The 18,605-nt window shown below is 44.5% G+C and overlaps 1 protein-coding gene across 5 annotated transcripts in view; it reads right to left on the reverse strand.

The window, feature by feature from the left end:
- Positions 1 to 16,030: 16,030 nt before the first annotated feature.
- The window catches only part of LOC142575618 (neprilysin-1-like), a 31,621-nt gene continuing 29,046 nt past the window's right edge, over positions 16,031 to 18,605 (reverse strand). For 3 of the 5 annotated variants that reach the window (XM_075685122.1, XM_075685118.1, XM_075685124.1), the window contains 2 exons: positions 17,660 to 17,727; positions 16,161 to 16,230 (listed from right to left, as the gene is read on the reverse strand). The gene's annotated coding sequence lies outside the window, so the exon portion shown is untranslated. Of the gene's footprint in view, positions 16,231 to 17,659; positions 17,728 to 18,605 lie in introns of all 5 variants that reach the window. The other 2 variants (XM_075685121.1, XM_075685119.1) reach the window with 2 other exon arrangements.

The following is an 18,605-nucleotide window of genomic DNA, read 5'->3' on the forward strand; positions in this document are numbered from 1 at the left end:
AAGCTCCCCTGGTCAGAGAAGATGCGCCACGAAGGGAAGAAAGAGTTGCCACTCTTTCGAAGGAACTGAGACGATGCGAAGGGCTCATGGAAATTTCCCAGAAGAAAACCGCCCTGAACTGCTGCCTGCCCTATTTATTTATTTATTCAATACTGTAAGCCTATTCAGGCCTATGCAGGAAAGGGCATACGAGATAAAAGGACTCCATGTTAACGGAGAACAAAGAAAAAGCATGATACGTTGTAAGCATAGTCGACAACAATACTGAGAAGCAGCGGAGAAGACCACTTGGGAGTAACAGATATCCTTTCCCGTTCTCTCTCCGCCTCTGCACCCACTAGAATTTGGTGGGGCCGCCAGTCCGATATTCCGCCTGCAGCAGCGTTGTTTGTGCTTCTTGATTGGCTGTTGGCCTGGTGAGCTGCGACCTGTGCGTGATTGACTGCCGCCAGCAGGGAGGGTTTTTGTAACAGAGGTATTATAATGGCGGTGCGGAGAGAAAACTAACGGCTCAGGGCCACGGAAACGAGGCTCATCCAGACGTACCTTGCTAAACACTTGACCTTTTCCTGTTTTTCCTATTCAAACCATGTAATTAAGTTTTATTCAAGTGCCAGTAAACATGTTGGTTTTCGATTTACCAACTTCCGAGCTTCTGATTTCTTCAACCCGAAGCCTTTGCCCCACTACCATATGTAGCCTGGGTCGAGACATAACCTAGCACCGCAGCAACACAAAGACACTCAAGAAGTTTGTCTACGATCTGCACAAGCAGATACAAACCTCTGCTAAGTTCCCTCAACTGCGAAATCAAGCGTTTTCTGTGTGTTACGGGGAAAGAAGTCAACTGCGACGTGTCCTGCACTTCCAACCAAAAAAAAAAAAAAAATAACATCGAACCAACTACGAAAAAAAAAAAGGTTTTGAGAGTGTCATTGTCATGGTGTTCCGCAATTGTGGTTGTAGTGTGGGTGATGTACCCGACACTTCCAAACTAATGTCTTGTTGTTTCATAGCTATGTTTCTGTCTTTCTTTCTTTTTTGCACTTGCTCCAGGGCTGCAAGAACACGTTAGGTCACAACGCACAAGATCAGGGCACGCCTGCTCCTCTCTCCTGGCCGTGCGTTGCCCGCGCTCTGTCATGGAGGTGATCTCCGGCGTGGTTCAGTGGTTGGGCGAGCCGAGATGGCTGGTGGCTGCATTTGCGCTGTCTTCGCGCGCGCCTAGTGCTAGAGGTCGCGTGATTGCAAACGTCGTAGACGCGCTGAAACGAGGCAGCAGAAGCGTTCGCTACCCTCAGTTCGTGCTCTTCGTCGTGCCAGCGTAGTGACATTGAGCGTGGTGACCATCGAGTTAGAGCTGGCCATGTTTGTCTGTGCGCACGAGACGCCATGCTTGCTAAATTAATCCGCGAGAGAATGCTTACTGCAGTTTTCACGTACGATGAAGTTACGAACGCTACTTCGTGTAATTATGTGTGTGTGAGAGAGAGAGATACTCTTTAATAGAAAAACAGAGAATTTTGTCGGCGCGTATATAACCGCTGGCATGCTACTCTGTGCAGGGATCGGGAATGGGATTAAAAGATTCTAGAGGAGACTGGGAGAAAAAGAGAATAAAAATAAATGTGAAATGTGCAAGAGGACCTAATACTAATATTTACAGGTGACATGGCGGGTAAATTTAGGCTTTTGTATATGAAATGTGCAATCTTTAAAGCTTTCCTATTAGACTTAGACCAATTTCTGACAGGTATTTGAACAATAAATCCGAAAACCCGCCGCTGTTTCGAAGGGCAGGGCATTGGACCTAAGATGCTCGGTAATGTTAACGGTTCGTGGCAAATCATGTCCATTTGTTGCTCGAAAAATTCTCTCTCTTCGCGGTACGCGGGGCATTCTAGTAATATGTGCTGCATTTTCTCTAAGTTGCCACAGTTATCACAGTAGGGGTTAGTGGTAAGCCCTATGCGGTATAGATAATTGTTCGTGTATGCCGCGTTCAGTCGAAGACGATGGTGAAATGTTTCTAAGTGTCGAGGAAGTGGTCGTGGAATTTTCTGTCTCATTTCTTGGTCAGTGTAACGCAGGAAGTTATCTTGGTGAAGCGGCAGATTCCAGATGCGGTCTTTTTCTTGATAGGCATATTTTTTTGCCATGTTTGAAGCGTCGGCTTTCCTAAATTGTGTTCTTTCGAAATTGCGTTATATTGTAGTTCATTTCTGGCAGCTTCATCCGGTTTTTAATTTCCCGAAATGCCGGCATGGGCCAGGTATCCACTGGAACTTTATGCAATGCCCAGCAATCTTAGCCCTGTGGTGAAGATAAGCAATGTAAAATGCTGCAGGTTGATTATTGCAACGCTTGTGCCTGTTCCACATACTTTGTAGGGCTGCTTTTGAATCCGTGAAAATCACCCATGTCTTTGGCGGCTGCTGTCGAAGTACATACACAAGGGCATCCTTAATGCCATATAGCTCTGCTGAACTAGATTATGTCGCTCTCTCCAGATGAAACGAGAATCGTTGCCCTGTAGATGGAACAAAAAGTGCGCACGATGAGCGGTGTGAAGTTGCAGAGCCATCTGTGAAAATGTGCGTTGCGGCTGCGTGTTCTTTGCGCATATGTTCCAAAGCTACCTTGTAAGTCGCTGCTTGAGGCATTTTCTTTTTCGCACTGATTCCAGGGATATATGGCACGATTTCCTGTGGGGACAGTGTCCATGGTGAAATGTTTCGTGGAATAATTTGTGACGCCTGAACAGGAATCGAAATAGGTATGCTTCCGACGGCCTGTCCAAAGCTAGATGTAGCACGGGTTCTAGAAATATCCTTTAAAAAGTGTGCCTTCGTATGAATGACGTGGCGGAGGTGAATCCGAAGTGTCTCCTGCGAAGATAGCACTTCCATAGGCAGGCATCCAGCTTCTGCTACAGTTCCTGAGCGGGACGACCCCTTCGGAAGGCCAAGACATACGCGAAGGCAGTTGTTCCGTGCTGCCTCAAGTTTTCTCTTGCTTGTGGGAGACATTTTGTGCAGGATCGGGAGGTAATATCGCAGTGTTCCGTCGACGTAGGCCTTATGGAGGAGCACCAGTGATCGACAGTTGCTGCCCCGCCGTGATCCGGCTAAAAATCGGAATGCTTGCGACGGCGAGGAAATATTCTCACTCAGTTTTTCCACTTGATGCGACCATGTGAGGTTCCTATCGGTCGTCACTCCAAGAAACCTTTGTGTCTGGACGGGTAAATGTGTAATACTTTGCTATCACTGTCAATGCTTACCCTTTCGGCTAAAACTGTGACTGCGTCTTTTGCATTGCGTAGGAATGCGGATTAAGGTACTCGACAAACTATCAAGGGAATGGACATGCAGCGCTGTCCCGCAACTCGGGCTTAACCGTAAAATGAGTGGGCTTTGCCAACAATGAACTGCATTTCTTTAAAAATCACGAGAGAGAGAGAGACGGGTGACTGTATAGACCGCATGCCTTATGCACATGCTCTGGGGCTTATGTTTTGTTTTTGTATCTGTGATTCCTGGTTAGTCTTAACATTGTATACCATCAACGCCTGTATGTGGGCATGTTTCCGATGCAGATTACTTGTGAGGAAGCGCGATCTGCCTGTCTCATTGCAGTTGTTTCTACGGTTATAGTCTTTTAGACGCCGGATGACTGCTGCAGATTTTGTACAAGCATTTCAAAGGGAGCGAGTGCATATGTACACCTGATACAGTTGAAAGTGTAAGTTCGCCCGACAGTTTATAACAACACTAATCGGTCTGCAAGAATTTCAAAGAAATATTTCGTCATTCTTGATATTGAGCAATATTGAGCTTCCTTTCTTAACTGTCATTTAGTTCCATCATTTCTCGTTTTTCACGGTCACCGCGAGCGGTGCAAACTTAGATGCTGCGCATGTTTCAGCGCCAACCACTTATGTAATTTTCATATTGAGCATCAAGTTTCTTTCGTGCGCCTGAGCGCACTATACTGATGGAAGCAGGGCACGCAAGCGCGTTAACATGCTTACTTCAGCTCATCGAGGTTCTGGGTCGTTCGGAAATTTCCTTCGACTCTTCTTACTTCGTTCATTACGGCCGAAACCGTATACTTTGAAAGGGAAGCACTACGGCCATGTTGATGAACTCTGAGTGCCTGGTTAGACAACGCCACTCTTTTTTTTTTAAAGAGAAACGTGCAAACGTGTGCGACGTGTGCTTTGTGCGTCACCATTGTTTTCTACGCGTGACCAAATGCTGCTTTATCCACAGTGCATATCGCACGGCATCGATCGTCATCACAACATAGTTGTCCCGTCATGTGACACAAAGATTTCATTCTCTCATTTGTGGCTCGTACGTCGCAGGCGCAGAACAGAATTCTCGCCGACGTCTTCATCAATTATGACCGCGAGTTTCTTCAAGTGTTAACATTGTATAATCAGGAGATCGTCTGCATAAGTGAACTACACGGACTCCTTTCTGTTCACTCTCTTCGCATAAAACCCTCACTCCCATATGTAGCGACACCCGGTCCAGGGGGTAAAATTAACGATTTAAACGAAGAAGTTGCAACATTCACTAAATCAAGGGGCTCTGTAACGAAACATAATAGCAACAAAGTAACTACATTAAAATAAAAGTGTTTTACGGATTTTAGGATTTACGGGTTGTCCGATATGGAAATAAACAAACTTGCGAACCCTGCAAGAGAATCTCGCTTAACTGCACTAGACGGGTGCGCCATCCGCGCGTGTTTTCATTCAATTGCGAACGCTCAGAGGCGCACGAATTGATTGAACGTGACGCTCTCAATGCGAATTATATAAGCACGAGGAGCTGAAAATGCGCACAGTGTCTATGTTTGGAGCGTTCGCGGCGAATAAGAACAGAAATGAAACTAACAAGTATATATATATATATATATATATATATATATATATATATATATATATATATATATATATATATATATATATACAAACACAGTATGGTTGAGGAAGAGAAGCTTAGATTCGCACTTGGGAGGGCTTACGCGATACACGAAGGAAAACAAAAATAGAACAAGAAAATTGTTTTTCTTCTTGAATCGACTGGGGGACATCATTACAGGAAATTTAAATTTTGTTACATGAGTATGTGAGAGGACCAGCGAGGGCACCGATGTGCAAATATTTCACAGCGTTTGCTTTATCCTATGACTTTCAGCGCTTCTGAAACAAAGTCTTCCGTATTCTATGGCACAGTGCTCACGGATGCTCGGAGTGCCCGGATGCCGGCATGTTCTTGCGCCACCTGTGACGCTGGGAACACGGAAATTATGCGTTGCAGTATACGATGAATGCGAGAGCCTTTGGGATTAACTACTAAAGCGTTAATTAACTTCTTATTAATTACTTTACGGCGCATATTTCAATTTACGAATTGTAGCCGGTGGGCTTGCAAGGGGTATCCACTTGAAGTGAATTTGCAGAATGACGCCAGTTTGGAGATATGCGCCAGCAAACTCGCCATATAAACATACTTTTGTTCCGCTTACTTTTTTCCCGCTTACAAAACGCTCTTGCATGCATTGAGGCAAAAAAAGTAACTTGAACGCCCATATGCATTTAGTCCCACGCTTTAGGATATATCTCGGAACTGGCGTCATTATAGAAATTCGTTTCAAGCGTATACGTCTTGGATAAGTCGCCGGCTACAATACGTAAATTGTAATATGTGTTGTAACGTAACTAATTAAGAAGATAATTAGAGAAATTTGTTAATTAGTTCAACGTGTGTCTCTATTTCTTGTGCTAGTAATGTCTACCTCTTCGAGTCATCCAGCTCAAGGCGAACAATTCTGCTCTCTGCCACAGGCGACTTTGAACAATCCGTTAACATTAAAAAGGATCACCCCGTATAACAACAAGCTAAGCTTCAAAGAACATTGTATCACACACAGCTAACTATATATGACCATGTAACGTGAAATTATTCCATTCGGATACTTATTCCAATCTTCTGACGTCAAATTTACGTAGCAGCCGACGTGCGCATCGGGCGTTGACCCGCAGCGTTGTTTCAACAGCCCAATCGAGCGCTTTCCCTCTTCCTCGCAGGTCGCATTTGCTTTCTTTGAAAGCGAATAGCATTGCATACTTTGACAGCTTTTTCTTGTTTAAGAAGCTGCCCAATGGGCGAGGAGACAACACAAGTGGAAAGGCTAGTGCCCTAGCCTACGATTGGTCCGCTTCCTCTTGCTTAGCTGGCCGTGGCTCGTTGAAAACCGCGGGGGCGTGCAAAGGAAAGTTAAAGAGTGCCACTAACATAGATTCGCAAGGTAGAAAATTTGGCAAAGCGATGTAGTATGCATGCCAAAAGGCATCGACAACGTTATACTCCCACGGAAAAAAAAATTTTCTTCTGCACAGAGACACCCATACTCCCCGGCAGACCAGACTTGCAAGTTCCAGAGCGATCGGTGGGCAGCAACTTTTGTTCCTTACGGAAAGGGACAGTCTCCGACTATTACGAAAAATTTCCGTTTTGTTCGGCTCATTAATGCATTTTATAGGGTGTGCACGTCATATTGACAAGGTTGCGTTTCGCGGTTTCGGGGAGATGCATGACTGACAGGCATTTAGCCTGTCAGTCATGCATCGGAAAAATTGGCCAACCAGTCGCCAGCCAGTCGGAAAAATTGGCCAACAGCGGTGAGCTAGTGGTGAAAAAGGCGTAGAATCGGAAATAAGTATTTTTCTTTTCTTTGGCCCAATTATTCAAAATCAGTGTGTACACGTCATATGAGATGGTCAGTGTTCGCTGTTCTCGTGACGTCGCGTGACGGACAGGTGAAGGGTGACCGTCCGAAATTATTTTGAGCAATTGTTGACGGCTAGTGAGGGAAATGGTATAGAAGCAGATTGGAATAGCTCTATGTTACAGCAGCCTTATTTGCATCACGTAGATCCCTTTATGTTCGGTTGGTTTCTGGAAGAAAGAAAAGTAGGTTGAAGAAGCAAACAAAGCAGACCGTTTACTTAAAGCGAGATTCAATGCCAAGAATTCTTCGTCACCGGCGTTTCCATGTCATTAAATGCTGACCAAAGGAGCAGAAAATCAATTGACAGATAGAATAACAGGAATGCGCAGCAGTAGAGGAGCGACATGCATGGTTAAAAGATCTGAAAAAAAAAAAAGACAGCTATGGGTCTCGGAATCTCGTGCGGCTTCAGAAAGATATTGTTACGGCGCAACCAAGAGTGGCGCCAGTCAGAAGAAGATGCTTTGACGTGTTGGGGTGGAATCGCTTTCGACAGCCATCTTGTTTATGCATCGTTGTCTCTCGTGTAAATACATGTTTATATGTCACTTCTGCAACGTAACAAAATTCACAACTAACAGCTGCCGTTATGTCGTAGCCATGACTACTTCGTAGGATAATAATTGTCTCCAAGCCTGAACAGGCATCATCATCATGCCGAACGTAGCGCACTATCACCAGCACTGACCCAAGAATAGATGTTCGAAAGTAACTACTACGAAGCAGCCCCGAGGCATAGGAGCGATCCGCAGTTAACTGGCCTTTATCTGAGAAACCAAGCAGGTGTCCTGAATCCACGCATGTTTTTTTCCCTTTCTGGAGATTGTCGTAGCCAGTGTGATCAATTAAAAATTCTGGGCTTTTACGTTCCAAAACTTCGATCTGATTATGAGGCACGCCGTAGTGAGGGACTCCGGGAGAATCTGAACCACCTGGGGTTCATTAAAGGTGCACCTAAATGCAAGCGTACGGATGTTTTCGCATTTCGCCCCCATTGAAATGCAGCTGCGGTGGCCAGGATTCAATCCCGCGACCTCGTGCTCAGCAGTCCAACACCGCGAATAAGAAGGTGTAGTCCATATTTCATGCACCATGCTCTGAAGTGGGATATACAGGAACAACCACAGCCCAGCAACACTCGACTCGCGAGAAACGTAATACAATGACGAAGAATTTATGAGTAACAAAAATACGTTGTTGCGAATGACTTGTCTTCATTCCATTTCCGCACCCACGCAGGTCAAGTCACCGTGTATGTCAAGTAAACTTATTCCAACTCTCTCCTCGTATTCATGAACAAGCTAAATGCGGTTCGTGCTATCTCGCGATGATACAAAGTTTAATGTACACATCCTATAAGTTCCAGGTCAAGCTTAAGCTTAAGCCTAAATTTTTTTTCTTGCCTAAATGACAAGCAAATTACGGATCGAGATCATCGGCAATGATTAAGAAACAGATGAGTTCGTATTTTCTATCTAATCAAGATCCATGTTTAATTACCTGGTTATTTTCGGTGGCACGGTACTCACATTTTCCATTGCAGAACTTTGCTTGAAGCAGCGGCTACATGCATATTCGTGTTTTTATTTTTTATTATGCGTTTTATGTGCGGGCTTATGAATACAATGACTGTGTATTTTCTTCCTAACGCTATTCTGGAATGGCAATTTTATTTTATTCAAGAGATTTTATTTATGGTATTACTACGGCAATTATAGCTACATCTTGTGATGCACTATACTCGACTGTCTATTGTAATCACTGTTCATGTGTAATGTGAAGGGAATTCGGATTGAAAGGTGGCTCATTCGCCTCAGGCATCTGTGTCTTTTATTTATCCTCTTTTATAGAATTCTGTACTCATTTGTCTAAATAGATGTCTGTAATGTCTGTGATAAATGTTTGTTATGCTGTCTGAATAAATATCGGTATGAATATGAGGTGTCAAGGAACAAAAGTCAGGCTAATTCAAGTGTCACTTTTTTTTTTCTGCCGTCCAATAGAAGTAGTCTCACTAATTTTTTTTTTCGTGTTGTTTACCGCCTCAAAGCAATGAAGGACGCCGTTGGCGAGAGAGAGAGAGACGGTACACTTTTACTATTTCGCAAGCGAAGCGTTATTCGCCATTGGCGGGGAGTTTCCTCAAACCAGGAAACACTGAAGAATAGCGAGAGTCCCAGCTGTCAAGTTCGTATTCCGAGGAACAGCTAGCACTGGTGAACCCAGCCTGGGAGAAGGCCGGGGTATCTGTGGAGAGATCTAGATTGAATTCCACCGCCATGCTGTCGCCGTCGGGACTCGAACACGCAACCTGATGCTGGGAACCAGAAGGCCATTAGCCACAAAACAAACGCGGCGTGTTTGGAAGCATAGCCTCGGTAGACACTATCGGTCGGTCACTGTAGGCGTGCGGGTGAAGGCATTGTGTGCCTTGACCTATATTGGCGGACGTAATAGTCTACGACACGTACATACTAAAACCTTTTTCTTTTTTCGAGTTGCACAACTACAGAAAACTTTAGCGCAACTTCTGTGCTCACGTGTCGTAAAATTCCGCAACTGCTCCCATTTGTGTTCCCTTGCTTTGTGTGGCAAAGTACATAATACACTCTATCAAGTAAACAAGTACACAAATACGCAAGACAAGCCTAACATGAACACTCAAGCGATTCGTTGCATCCAAATATAGGAAATGTAAGAGCTCAAGCTTCCTAAGAGAAAGCTTAAGCTCAGGGTAGCCCTCCGCAGTAAGAAACGCACACGAAAAGCAGAAGTGCTGTTTTCACGCTACCGCTTTGTAGATTCGCCTACAATTTATTGAACTTGAAGCGCTAAACAGAATATTTATATTTTCCCTCTAAATATTTACAGATACCGACGAAGATGTGGAAACTCCAGAAAGCTTCAAGCAGTTTTGTAACACCTGTCCACTATATATAAAAAACATAAGTAGCCGATATCGAAGCGCACTATATTTTTTTATTTAAATGAATAATAGGAGAGGTGGGCGCCTTTGTAGCGGCACTGGCTACTTCTTGACACTTAGCAAGGGAAACAGTTATGCGCAAAAAGGGAGAATAATGTCACAAAACATGGTACTCAGTAGAACACCAGGAAAACAGAAGCTATGCAGTCCAACAGTAAGTACATGAATCGCCAAGTTTTTTTGCATGAGTTCAGTACACATACGCATAAAGTCAAATATTTTCCTCATATTTTCCTCATTACATCTCATATGTAAATTTTGAATCCCGAAGAACATTTATATCACTCATTTAGCTTAACTTTTCGCATAAATTGAAATTCAATATTTCCCCCAAATGTTGGCGTGCTCGAAAAACTTTTTCTGAGCATTTAGTACGCTTTTCTAAAGACCCGCAGTTGGCCATGGACAAGGTATCCCTTTTAGAGTGAATGACCTTTTGTCTAAAAGCAACAAGTTTGCTTACAGTACCCTTCGTGGTGAATCATATTTTGTACACTCGAGGAAGAGATCATGCAAATCTTCGTCTGGATGGCCACAAGAGCACTGCCGACTAGAGGTACGTTTTATCCTGTATAAAAAGCGCCTCGTAAATGCAACACCAAGCATCAGGTGGTGCTCTAATGTATCGAATTTTCTGTTTTCTATCAGATTTAACGGAATTGGTAGGTTTATACATGGGTCTATAGAGTATAACTCCGATTTCTTATATGGCTGATCAAACCAGGTAGTTTTGCTGAGACGACAGAGTATCTGTCTCAGGAGCAGACGGAACTCACTACGCAAAAAGGGGAAGTTTGGTTGTCTCTGCCTTTTTGTGCGCCCGATTCGGCCGCTGCGTCCGCTGCAGTATTACAGGAATATTGCAGTGCCCGGGCATCCACTGAAATGCAATTACGTGATTCATTGCGCTTTCTTTTGTTTGTTCTTTGAGCGCCTCATACAATAGCAACGTGTTCAAAAACTTTTTCTTATTGCTTTGTAGTAATGTGACAACGGCCTGCGAATCGCTAAGGATAACCCATCCTTGCGCCTTTTTTTTTCTGATGTTATGAAACGCAAAGCATACAGGATTGCAAACAGTTCTGCCACCGAGGAAGATGTCTCTAGGGACAATTTAAATGTTTGCTCTAGCGCCAAATGTGGAATGACGAGTGCTGAAGCCGATGACTTTTTATGAAACTAACCATCGTTATACACGTGGATGTACTGGTGATATGATGAGCAAATTTACAACAGTACCAGTTGCTGTGCGGCTGCCATGAACATGTGTCTCTTAGATATAATCCCGTCGGCCGATATTTCTATTTTAGGACCTGTCAACATCCAAGGAGGGTAACTAATATCCACTTATCACAGTTCAAATCTTGGTAGTAATGCTCTATGCTCTCGAACAACATCATGTATTTTCCTTTTGCTGTGTTCGCTAAGCTTGAGGTTTGATGGATGCTTCTCGTGTTGGGTTAAGATGCGATAAATACGTCGGCATGCTTCAACCGTTCGTATGACTGGAAATAGTGGGTGACGAGCTTCAGCAATTAATTACTAGAGCACTCGAGGTAGCCTGCGGGACCCCAAGACACAATCGCAGTACCTTTGCCAGTAAACGATGAAGACGTTCCTCAGAAGTTTGCGATAAACCATGGAGAATAAGTGCCGAATAAGCAAGTTTTGGTTTTATGAGTGCGTTATGAACTTGTAATAGCGAAGATACTGATCCCCCCCACCATGTGCCAGCGAGTCTCCGAAGTACGTTTACTACAGTACCGATCTCCTTTTCAATCACGCGGATGTGTGATGCCCAGGTGAGCTGGCGGTCAAGAATAACTCCAAGAAATTTATGCTCTTTCACGAACATCAAAGTTCGCCCTTCAAGCGTAAGTAGGAAATTATTCAGCTGTCGTCTAGTTAAAGGAAGTACGGCTGTCCTTACGTATGAAAGACTCGTGCCCCTTTCTTTTAAAAAGGTGTCGATACTATCAAGACTCTCTTGTAGCGTTGTTTGAATGTCTTGTATATGACATCCAGAGGCCCATAGACAGATGTCATTTGCGTACAGAGACCATACAATAGTTTTGTGGTAAGGCTGCCGTGACACAGTTGAATATAAACGGACTGAGAACACTGCCCTGCGGAACGCCCTGCGGAACGCCTTGCGTGATGATGTGGTAATTACTCTCTCTCCTTCGATTGTTTCCGTAAATATATTTCTTTTGCTTAAGAAATCTGATATCCATTTCAGTGTTCGGCCATGTAGGCCAAGCTCTAACATACCAACAAGGACGTGTATGTAACTTACAGTGTCGAATGGTCTTTGAATGTAAGAATACTGCCAGTGTCACATTTGAGCACATTCGTTTATGTTCGACGCATGTGACAATGTCTGCATCCATTGTACACCACTTTTGTCGAAAACCGGTCATGTAGTTGGATAACACATTTGTGTGTTCACACCATCATTGCAGTCGACTGTCTACCATCTTCTCCATTAGCTTACAAAAAAACAGCCTATGAGACTGACGAGTCGGTAGGAGTCAAAACAAAGGGGAGTCTTTCCTGGTTTCAGTACTGGAATTCACGAGCTAATTTCCATGAATGCCGAAGAGTCTCTTTTATACAGGTATCACTAACTATCTCCAAAACAGTCATTCTACCTTCTAAACCGAGGTACTTTAACATCATATACATAACACCGTCGGGGCCATCTTCGGTTGTCTTTGTACGGCATTACGTAAGAACACATTTCAATTAACCTGAACTACACTTACAGCCATGTTCAGGGTGTTGTGACATAATACACGCACGAACATTCTGTTCTGCTAGTGTTGTGGAACTTGTGAATTGTAGGCAAATAAACGGAATTCCTGGTCTGAATGTAAGTTGACAGAATTCGTCAGCAACAGCTGTTTACGGAGTGCTTCGAGCTTCGGCAAGGACTCGGAAAGTATGGTTCAGGGTTACTGGACCATTAAAAGATCGGACAACTGACCATATTCTGGGAACTGGAGTGACAGGAGACAACGACGTGCAGTACTCCCGCCCTTTTCTCCTACCTAATTTCTGTAAGTGTATGTGCGAGGTTGACTGAGCTTTCTGTGCCATCTTGTAGTCATGCAGTTTTCCGCTTCGGTGGTAAGCACGTTCTGCTCGTCTTCGAATTGCTCTTAGGCATTCATATTCCCCGTCAACTGCAGCCTATTGATTTGGGACAATGACTTGTTTGTGCAGATCGTTTAAGACTGACACAATGTATTTGTAGTATTTTTAAATTTCGGATTTTCGCCCAATGAGTTACTTAAATAGTGAGGAAAATTTTACCAATTAGAATATTTTGACTAACGCCGTGTCTCTTCGCTCTGTATGAGACAATGCTTTACCGGAACCGGAAATTGACCACTACTGTCCGCTCTTATGTCCGTTGACCATTCAACGCCATCAAGAAGCTCATGGGAACAGAGCACTACATATATACGGCTGGAGTAGTGAAACCCCCGCAAAAACGCTGGAGAGCTTTCATTTCATACGTTCAAATTACATTTTTGTGCAGCGCACTCTATAGCACTTCCGCGGGAATATGTGCTCACTGCTCCACATTACGTTATGTGCGGTAGAGTCCCCACAAACCAGCATGTGTGAGTTTTCGATAACAAACACATTCACCAAGCTGTCTACACATATTCTGCTAGAACCTTGTAGATAAAGACTTATCACTCTGACGCATGTATTTCTAGAATACATATTGCATGCTGCGAATTCTGGTATATCTGAATCGCTCGACTGTATTAAATAGGACGGCAGGTCTTTTCTCACCCATAACATGGCTCTGCAATTTCCGGCAATACGCGATGATATATATATATATATATATATATATATATATATATATTACATAGTTTGAAAGACGAAAGTAATCTCGTATGCCTGCCTCTTGCATACAATAAACAGGAGAATTACGCTGAGCTAGTAGTTTGCGAAAATCAGCTGACTTATTACAAAGGCTATTAGCATTCCATTGATATTAAAAACATTGTTTGTAAAGATTATTAATTGTAATCCTGCCGTGGAGCTGTTGGTGGTTTTGGATGCACCAAGGACTCCATAGAAAGCAGTGCTTTTACCTCTACTAGGTTGTTTGCCTGTCGAGTGGCACTGAGAATTGCACCCAGAGCTGTGAATAGCATGGGCAGGGTCATCTGTGCCATGGGTGTAGACGCGTACTCACCGAATGACGCTGAAGCTCCATGTGCGATCGGAGCAGATCGTTAATTAAGAACTATGGGGTTTTACGTGCCGAAACCACTTTCTGATTATGAGGCACGCCGTAGTGGAGGACTCCGGAAATTTCGACCAACTGGGGTTCTTTAACGTGCACCTAAAGCTAAGTACACGGGTGTTTTCGCACAATCGCCGCCATCGAAATGCGGCCGCCGTGGCCGGGATTCGATCCCGCGACCTCGTGCTCAGCAGCCTAACACCATAGCCACTGAGAACCTACTGATGCCTTATCTCTAAGCTCCCTACGTTTGGTGCGAAATCTCCGTGTCAAAGGCTTCTCCATACGATTCCAATGGGTGCCATCACACTTAGGTATCATAGGCAACGAGATGGCGGACAGCCTCGCCCATAGAGCGCTGTCTAGGAATCCTTTGAGAAAAGTGCCTCAAGAAGACAAGAGACTCTTCAGAGAAGCGGTGTCGTGCCACTTCAGTTCTTTGTGGAGCTCACCTCACAAGCCATGTGTGATCAAGGGTCTCGAAAGAAACCAAGCCACCTGACTGCTCCGCATTCGCACGAGCTCTGCTCGTACCCCTGCGTGGATGTATAAGACTGGCCTGGCGTTATCACCATTATGTTCAACGTGTGGTGTGTGCGGTGACATAGAACATTACCTAATGTGCTGTACTGTGTATAACGCCGAAAGGAGGATGTTATCCGGGTCCCTCAAGAACACAGGACTACCTCACAGTTCTCTTCAGGACATTGTTTTCCCGCGCGGGAACAGGTTGTGTAGGAAGGAGGTCTCTCGCCTTCTGTTAAATTACCTACAGGACACGGATTTGGTTTCCACATGGTGAACTGAGGAGTGACCATTTGTAATTGGGAGGTCTGTGTCTGATTATGTGATTCACTTATTTTAAGTGTCTCTACGGTGGAGCAATTGCCGGCAGCAACTGCAAGGCTAATCCCACCAGTAGCCTACAACAACTCAACTCAACTCAACTCAACCACGGCGGGTGGAGCAGATCGTTGAAGAGCTGAGTAGAATGGTCGCTTGGATGACTGGTGTGGTTGGGGCGAATGTTGAGGTAGTCGCTGAGATGTTAGGTGAGGTCACTGCGTCAATGGCAGAAGGCGTTGCGGAGAAGGTCTGCGAATTTGACTCGATGCGTGGACAAGATGAGCAACATTCTCTGAAGACGGATTCTGTCGCTCGCTGTGGAAACGTTGTCGACCTGAGTGCTTCAGAGCTGCAGAATAGCTCAAATTGTCCCCTTGCTCTTTTTCTTTGTTGGGAGTTGGGGGTGCATATTTTACGGTATCAAGGTTATGCGGTTTCATGGAGGCAGCCTTCCGTATATCAACTCGTGTCTATGTAATTTTGAGGCAGCTCTGCTCTGAGGCCACCCGGAGTAGCACCTTGTGTGGTTTCCGTCACTGTTGGCACACTTGAGCTGACCCACAGGCTTGCACTCTGAGTGGCTGTGGTCTTCTGAGCATGTCTTGCAAGTGACGTGGACTGCGGCAGTTCTTCGCTAAACGTCCAAGTCTCTGGCAGTTGTATCGTCTTAGAGCAGGACCCCGGTATTCTTCTACAGGATGGTTCTTGAAACCCGAGCGCAGTCTTTGCGACGTTGGTTTTGTCTTCTCTGAAATAGATTGAACGACGCTGCCTAATCACATTATGTTCCTTAGGCGCGTTTACTTTGCGTCTAGCATATAAGCCACATTTCTTTTCATCGAGTAAGGAAAAGAAAGCTTTATTTCTTTTTAGCTAGTTCCCCAAACGCGTTCTACCCACAAGCCACAACCGGCATTCCCGCGCCTCAAACTTGGGCGCTGGGCGCCATCTACTGCCAGGTGGTAGAACGCAGGAGTAGCGCGATATTCAACTTCTGGCTTATGTACGTCGCTGACCGTAAACAAGGCAAGCAAAATGTCAGCGTTATTGTTGGACACTGCTTAGAAGCGCTGCTAGCTGGAGTGGAATAACACCCTCTTGGTGCGAATAGCAAAAAATGTTATTTTAGAACGTACAGTTCCAGCTTACTGCGTTAAACTTGTGAACTAGAAACAATGTTTACACCAAACGTCCCTGGTGGCATCATAAGTAGTTCTCTGTTCTTCTTCTCTAGTGAAGTCCATCATTTTAGCGCACCTTCTCCATGTCATTGCACTGAAATGCTTCGCGGAACTCTGGCATCTTCATCAGATGATTCATTCTGAAAAGTTGCAATGCAGGTAAGCCAAATGCAGCGTCGCTACAAATGATTTTTTTTTTACCTTTTGTTTCAAGAAAACATGACGGTAGCGGAGACAGATGACATGATATGAGAAACGCATGAAATAAGCTTTATTCGATATCGTGCTTAAAGTACCATTTGTCAGATACGTTAGCGCGCGTCAGGTAGCCAAAATTAGTTCGCAGCTTCCAACTGCGTACTATTTTCCCTTTTCCCCACCTTCAGTGTAGGGTAGCAAACCGGGTGCTAGTCTCGATGACCTCCCTGCCTTTCCTGTCCTTGCTCTCTATCTCTCTCTTTCTCTCTCTCTCTCCAACTGCGGCTTCTCTTGCCCAAGATGCAGTTTGATCTCCACTTCCGTGCACGCCGATATCACAGTACAACGCAACACCTTTAAGGTGCAAATATTTTTTGATGTGTAACTATCACGCGCCTTTCCTTTTGCGACATAGCCAAATTTTACACATCATCACTTTATCCGATGTATAGAATAGCATATTTTTTTTTGTATTTTACTACATGCTCGCACAGATACACAGAACAACGTTGTTTGTCATCCTGTCACGCAAGCGCTTTACGGACCGTCGTCAACTACCCTATTTAATGGCCACTTGTCGATGCGAGCCCGACAACCAGCAGGTGCTGTGGTGGGTGAATTCTGAACGTCTGCAATACAGTAGACCACAATTTACCCTTCCCTCCCGAAAACGGTTGGATGGACTTTTGCATCCCTAACTGCTCTACGACTGCTGATTGTCTTCATTCGAGACACGGGGCTCTTGAACACTTGGTGACACACACTGTGAGACTCCTAGGAGGCTCAGGGGGAAGAATTGCCGGCTATGCATGCCAGGCTAACCCCGCCTACTGCACCACCACCACCACCACCACCACCACCACCACCACCACCACCACCACCACCCTCCCTAACTGCTTGAATTGCATTATACCGAAACTTTCGAAATGAGAACGATAAGCCAAAATAATTTGTGCGACAGCGTCCTTGTCGTTTCTTCGGTAATCAATGATGACGTGTTCTACTCTCCGCAAAGGAAAACAGTACTCTGTCATTCACACCCACAGCCACTTTTTTGTTTGTTTAATTGGCTATTCTAAGTAGATATCCAATGCATTTTGACCGCTCATAGTCACACGCGTTATCGACTATTTACACTGAAGAGGTGCTAAGTAATGTGAATCTTTTTTTAATATTCTGCGAGCTCTGCGCATGGGCGGTCCAACTTTTATTTACGGATTTAGTGTTATGATTAATTTCCTAAACTGGCCTACGTGTGGTATATAATTGTTGCTAAGCAAAACTGAATAGCCGGGATCACCGATGATGGCAAGCGCTACTACGCGTGCTTAATTATAATAAAGCAGCGCGGAAGCTCACGTCGGCGCTTACCTACAATCCATGATGTCATCAGTGTCACATTTGCGTATGTCATAATTCGAAAGAATCGTGCGTAAAAACTGAAAAGAAAAACAAACGAATTTTCGATGTCAACTAGTTAGAGAGGCCACTGTGGGCGCACGCCAAAAAAAAAATTGCAAACTGTGCTGCCTCTTTTAAACTTGAGTGCGCTTAACGCTGCGTTTTACGTATGAAGTCCTGATTTCTAACCTTAGTTGTTTAATTGTCCCTCTTTTCGTACCAGTGAGATGCGCACTTAAATTTCTTCAAAAGTAAACGTCATTTCATTCTTCAGCTGCTGTGCTTTCATCTCCGTTGGTCATGTCGTATTTGCTGTTGGTATAATGTTCGGGTCGAACCGGTAGCAGAGCCTTGTGCACTAAAGAAACATGCGGTCTTGGCAGTATGTCGAATGAAAAAAAATTACACTTTAGCTCAAATTTACACCAGCTTCTAAGCTTTTAGTACTGAATTTACCTGGTCAGCTAGTGGTCGGAGAGGCCAACTTGAGCTTGCAGGACTAACACATTTAAAATGAGACTTGTCTTCTTTGTGGCCAGAAGTCTCCTTCTCGAAACGCTGGCGACAGCCTGATGATTCCTTTTTTCACCCACTTTTGACTACTTCAAGTCTTCAACTGCCAGTGGACACATTGCCTTGCCTAGTACTGGCTGCCACTTTGAGGATTGTATTGGTAAGTTGTGTCCTAGCCCAGCTTCTCCAGGCGCCGATTCATTCTACCCATTGAAAACGTAGTTTAACCTCATATATTGCTTCTTCAGGATCATCGAAAGCCTACGCCTGCAGAACGGATCAATGATTTTCCCGTTCTTGAGTGAATTTTTGCAAGAACGTGGACCCCACGCGATAACTCTTTACCGAAACGTCAACGTGCGGGAACATCAGCTATTTCACGTGTAGCATACTTGTAAAGTAA

The sequence above is a fragment of the Dermacentor variabilis genome, chromosome 3 (genome assembly GCF_050947875.1).
Source record: "Dermacentor variabilis isolate Ectoservices chromosome 3, ASM5094787v1, whole genome shotgun sequence".
Lineage (NCBI taxonomy): Eukaryota > Metazoa > Arthropoda > Arachnida > Ixodida > Ixodidae > Dermacentor > Dermacentor variabilis.